Genomic DNA, 6,000 nt, shown 5'->3' with positions numbered 1-6,000 from the left:
ATAAAATGTAATCAATATACAATAGGTGGAGCAGGAGGTGACCTATAACCATATAGCAGGTGGGGCAGGAAAAAGCCTATGAAAGCTGACACCTAAGAGATAAGTTCCACTTCCCCAGCTGAAGGGAGGGAGGGTGTTCCAGGTAGAGGAAGGATAAGCATGACATATTCAAGGCCAGTGAAAGCAACATGCAACAGCCAAGTCAGGAGAACCTGAAATTGTGTCAAAGAGCTTGGATGCAAAGAGCCATGGGAGACTATTGGGGGTTTTAAGCAGGGACATAGCATTCATTCATGCATGCAGTAAAAGGTCACTGGCACCTGCCATGGGCCAGGGCTTGGGCTCTATCTACATGATTGCATCTGTTTTGGAAATATCACCCTGGCTGTGAGATGAAGAACACGTGGGAGGGTCACACAACTTGAAGCAGAGAGACTGTTGAGGAGCTAAGCTGTTTTTGTGTGGACTGTGACAATCACAGAGGCAGAGGATATAAATGCACAGAGACACAAGGCATGTGGGAGGCAGAAGGAATCAAATATGATGAGTGATCAGATGTGGGGTTAGAGTGGTGAGTGAGAAGACAGACTCAAGGTGACACGCCCAGGTATCTGGGTGGATGGTAAGACATTCATGGACTAGGAATCGAGGAGGAGGGTGGAGAATGGACAATACATGCAGTTTGGAAGGGGCAGACAAAAGAAGATTGTACAGGAGACTGAGAGAGGAATAGACAAAGGAATCCCAGTGCAGTATTACAGAAACTGGGGTGGAAGGGGGTTGTAGTTCAAGAAGGAAAGAAAATTGTCAAATAGTATGAAATGCTGCAGAGAAAGTCATGGATTTTTTTTAAGCTGAGAATTATTCATTGACTATGGGAATAAGAATAACTTTTATGAAAGTTTTGGTTAAGTAGTAGGAAGAAGCTGATGAGTGGGAGGAGAAGGAAGTGAAGGCACTCTTTCAAGAGAAATAAAGCAGAAGGTGAGGAGAACACTAGTGAAGGAGGTACTGCCTTCACCATTTTGTTTTGCTGTAGATAAGCAAGACTTGAGTGGGTCTGGTGAGGAGAAACAAGTAGAGTACAAAGTTAAAGGAGAGACAGACAGAGATAGAGACAGGGACAGAGAGAGAGACAGAGACAGAGCACAAAAAAGCAAGGTCCCTGAGAACACGGGCTTTCTGTTTAAACCCCAGCCAGATGTATTGCAATTCAATTCCAGCACTAACCACCCAGAGTTAGTGTAGACTCTACAAGTTAAAGAGCATGGTCCCCAATAAGACTGCTCCTACTTCAGATGCCAGGCACACTTCAGGGGTCCCCAAGCCGCTCACATTTTTTGAATGACTGCCATAAGCTGAAAAATTCCCACAGTTCTCTCAGATTCAATAACTGGGTATAACAACTCAGAACTCAGGAAAATGCTATCATTATTATTACAATTTTATTATATAGGATATAGATCAGAAGGACCAGGCCAAATGAGGAGGCACATAGAGAGAGGACTAGTAAAAAGCACAGAGCTTCTGTGTCCTCCCTTCAAGGAATCAGGATGCACCACCTCCCAGCACATCAAGGGCTCGCCAACCAAGAAGTTCCTCTGAGCTTCAATGTCCAGAGATTTTGGATGGGATTCATTACATGGGTATGATTAATTAAATCATTGGCCATGTACTTGAACTCAATCTCCAGGGTCCCTCTCCTCCCTAGAGGTCTGGAGGGTTGGCTAATATCATGTAGCTCAAAGCCCCAACTCTAATTACCTGCTTGGTCTTTTCAGGGACCAGACACCATGCTGAAGCTATCTGCAGGCCCTGCCGTGAGTTAGCTCATTAACATAAAAAAGGCACTTCTATTACTCAGAAAATTCCAACAGTTTTAGAAGCTCCATATCAGGAACCTGGAACATAGATCAGACAAATTATTTTCTTTTTTTTTTTTTTGAGACAGGGTCTTGCTGTGTTGCCCAGGCTGGAGTGCAGCAACAGATCACAGCTCAATGCAGCTTTCAACTTCCCAGGCTCATGTGACCCTTCCACCTCAACCTTCCAAGTATCTGGGACCACAGATAATGGAATTATCCTGATTTTTACACTTTTTTTTTTTTTTTTTTTTTTGGTAGGGATGGGATCGCCCTGTGTTGCCAAGGTTGGTCTCAAACTTCTGGGTTCAAGCAATCATTCTACCTTGGCCTCTGTGATGGTTAATATTGAGTGTCAACTTGAGTGGATTGAAGGATACAAAGTATTGTTTTTGGGTGTGTCTGTGAGGGTGTCGCCAAAGGAGATTAATATTTGAGTCAGTGGACTGGGAAAGACCCACCCTCAATCCAGGTGAGCACAATCTAATCAGCTGCCAGTGAGGCCAGAATAAAAGGAGGCAGAAGAATATGGAAACACTAGACTGGCTTAGTCTTCCAGCCTACATCTTTCTCTCATGCTGGATGCTTCCTGCCCTCAAACATCAGACTCCAAGTTCTTCAGCTTTTGGACTCTTGGACCTTCAACCACAGATTGAAGACTACACTGTTGGCTTCCCTACTTTTGAGGTTTTGGGACTCAGACTGGCTTCCTTGCTCCTCAGCTTGCAGACGGCCTATTGTGGGACTTTACCTTGTGATCATGTGAGTCAATATTTCTTAATAAACTCATATATATATGTGTGTGCGTGTATATATATGTATAGATATGTATTAGTATATATATGTGTATATCTATGTGTGTATATATATGTATATATATTAGTCAGGATTCTCAAGAGGGATAGAACCAATAGGATATATATATATTGGATAGAACCAATAGGACATATGTATATACAACCAATATATCCTATTGGTTCTATCCCTCTTGAGAATCCTGACTACTACAGCCTCCCAAAATGCTGAGATTACAGGAGTGAGCCACAGCCACCATGCCCAGCCCCAAATTCATAATTATACAACAATGGGTCCAGAGATCAGGGCCTGGGTAGGATGCAGCAATAAGACAACAGATGGTGGATGGGGACACATGTTGGAAGTGTGGCAGGACATGGCCGAGGGAGCTCGTAGGATGGTGTCTATTTTCATGGCTGAGTGTGAGGAACAGTGTGCGGTCCAGATTTTAGGTCAGTGGTGAGTTTTTGAAATTGTTGCTGTAAACCCCAAAATTCTGACCCAGGTCTCAGTTAATTTAGAAAGTTTATTTTGCCAAGGTTGAGGACACCCACCCATGACAGAGCATCAGGAGGTCCTGACCATATGTACCCAATGTGGTCAGAGCACAGCTTGGTTTTATATATTTTAGGGAGACATGAGTCATCAATCAATATATGTCAGATGTAGACTGGTTCTGCCTAGAAAGGCAAGACAACGTGAAGCAGGGAGGGGGCTTCCAGGTCACAGGTAGGTGAGAGACAAAACAGTTGCATTCTTTTGAGTTTCTGATTAGCCTTTCCAAAGGAGGCAATCAGATGTGCATTTATCTCAGTGAGCCGAGGGATGACTTTGAATAGAAAGGCAGATTTGCCCTAAGAAGTTCCAAGCTTGACTTTCCCAGCTTAGTGATTTGGAGGCCCCAAGATTTTTTATTTCCCTTTCACATTTCCCCTCTTTTCTTTTTTAAAATATTTTAGAGAAAGCATTTTAGAAGAAAATAAGTCTCTGGTCATCTGATTGCTCAAGGCTAGGATGGTTTATTCCTAGACGGGTAGGTTCTGAGTTATTAGGAAAGTTCATTTTTAGCAGGTTGTGAAGTTTCATGTCCTATGAAGAGAAAATAGGGGAAGGAAGGGAGAACAACAACAACAAACAAAAGAACAATCTGTAAAATTGATATAGGCCACATTCCTCTGAAGTCTATGTATCAGTAGGCAGATATGAAAGTGGCTTACGTATGTAAATAGGTTGCCATTATTTTCTTCTGAAGATTAAGTTGTCTAGCTTCAGTCTGCAGGGCTTTACAAAAGCACAGCTTAGTTTTCAGTGACTCCAAATTAGGAAAAGTGGAGGTGGAAAAGAAGAAAAAAAATTGAAAACATTATTTTGAAGACTTACAGCCAAGAAAAATTAGAATTCAGTCCAAACTGTAAAAAATAATAAAAATTGAAAAACATTAGGCAAGACTAGAATCTACCAACAAGTGTACTACAGTTTTTTGAAATACATTTTTTCTCTCCCCAGTTTCCCATTTTTACTAGACAAATCATGATAAGACTGATTTGCTGTATTATACTTGATCTGTTTATTTGTATACAGTGCAGCAAGAATAAACATTTTTCATGGACTTTTAATTTGGCTTTGATGTAACTTTTTCTATAGAAGGAATCTCAGGTAAGACTTTTGTAAATCTGAGCCCAGCCATGGATTTGTACTATAAAATACCTATGAGTTGGGTGAATTCCTCTCCTCTTGAGGTTCCAGGATAAACTTTGGACTCCTGGGCCTGTCACAGTGACATTCTTTAATTACCACAGATCAGGAACCCTGTACAGGGACTGGGTAGACAAGGTATGAAGCTAGTTTTCCCAAGGGGCTTTTATTGGCTCCGTAAGTCAAGTTTGATTCCTTAAAGTAAAGACAGCATTCCAGTCAAAGCCTTGGTAAAATAACCAGTTTGCCCAACTGTGTTCTGTTACAAATGAAAACAGATTCTTATTGTACTTATGTAAATAATTATATTGCCATAAGTTAAGAATACCCACAAATTGTTTCCAAATTCTAGAGAAATCAGATAGAGAGAAACAAACATACTCCAAATTGTGTTCACAGGAGTATACTTAATTGTTGAAAGCTGTCAATAGCTCAAAAGAAAAATTTCCTTGACTCTGAAAAACAAAAGATCATCAACATTTTAAGAAAAAAGGTCAAAAAGATTACTTCAGCATTCTGTTAGTTCCATCCATGAAGTTACTTCCTGTTCTGCTTGATATTCATGAATATTTCAGCACTCCATGAATCCTGAAAGTTTTTCCTCTATTCTGATGTCACAGTTTCCAAAGTTATCAGAAGCCTGCATTCAAGAGCACCCGTTAGAGTTTTATAGCTGATTATAAAACCACCTTTTCTAAAGAGGACCAAAGCAAAACAACAATTGTCCAAGGATGACAAAAAGTTTTAGGGCAACTATCGTCAAAGACACACTTGACGAGGAGATTTGTTACCTCCATGGCACACAATAATTTACCATAACAATTATAATTATTACTGATAATGTACACCAAGTCATATCAGAATTATAGGAGTTTCCCATAATGTTAGAACACATACCAATAACATATTTATACAAATACAGCCCAAACAAAACCAAATACTATTTCATATTTGACAATGGTTCCTGTAAAATCTTTATAGCAAATAAGCCACATTATGTTATTTTTTTTCTTTTTTGGACTTTAGGGAACCTCGTATCTTAAAGGATTCATTAGGTCAGAAAAACACATAATTTATAGTTTGATTTTGGAAAGTTTGTCAAATATCAAAGGTTTAAAACACTTGTTGAAAGATCATTGTAAAATAAGTCATTCATTTGATCAAAGTGATAACTAAAGAATTTTCAAAAAAAAAAAAAGTGAAAGCCTTCATTCTTTCAGAGAGACTTAATTTTCCAAATAATAAGCCCTTAAAAAAACAGCATGAAGCCAATTAAATTTGTTTTTCAAAACTATATTAACAATCTATGAAATTTTTATCTTGACCATAGCTATAACTTTCAGAAGCCTTTTATAACCTCTATAACCTTTATTAAGGAGTAGGTTAATGCTTCAAGAAAACCTTGTTAATCTGGCCGGGCACGGTGGCTCAAGCCGTAATCCCAGCACTTTGGGAGGCCGAGACAGGCGGATCACGAGGTCAGGAGATCGAGACCAGCCTGGCTAACACGGTGAAACCCCGTCTCTACTAAAAATACAAAAAACTAGCCGGGCGAGGTGGCGGGTGCCTGTAGTCCCAGCTATTTGGGAGGCTGAGGCAGGAGAATGGCGTAAACCTGGGAGGCAGAGCTTGTAGTGAGCTGAGATCC

General features: G+C 40.2%; 1 long non-coding RNA gene across 1 annotated transcript; it reads right to left on the bottom strand.

Moving 5' to 3' along the window:
- Nucleotides 1–3,169: 3,169 nt before the first annotated feature.
- Nucleotides 3,170–4,763, bottom strand: LOC135966779 (uncharacterized). The gene is made up of 3 exons (XR_012422049.1): nt 4,365–4,763; nt 3,875–3,969; nt 3,170–3,746 (listed from the first exon to the last, which is right to left on the bottom strand). It is a non-coding gene; the product is annotated as an uncharacterized lncRNA (long non-coding RNA).
- Between the last annotated feature and the right edge of the window lie 1,237 nt (nt 4,764–6,000).

The sequence above is a fragment of the Macaca fascicularis genome, chromosome 13 (genome assembly GCF_037993035.2).
Source record: "Macaca fascicularis isolate 582-1 chromosome 13, T2T-MFA8v1.1".
NCBI classification, from domain to species: Eukaryota; Metazoa; Chordata; class Mammalia; order Primates; family Cercopithecidae; genus Macaca; species Macaca fascicularis.
Note: the sequence above shows the minus strand (reverse complement) of the source record. Positions and strands in the feature narration are given on the sequence as shown.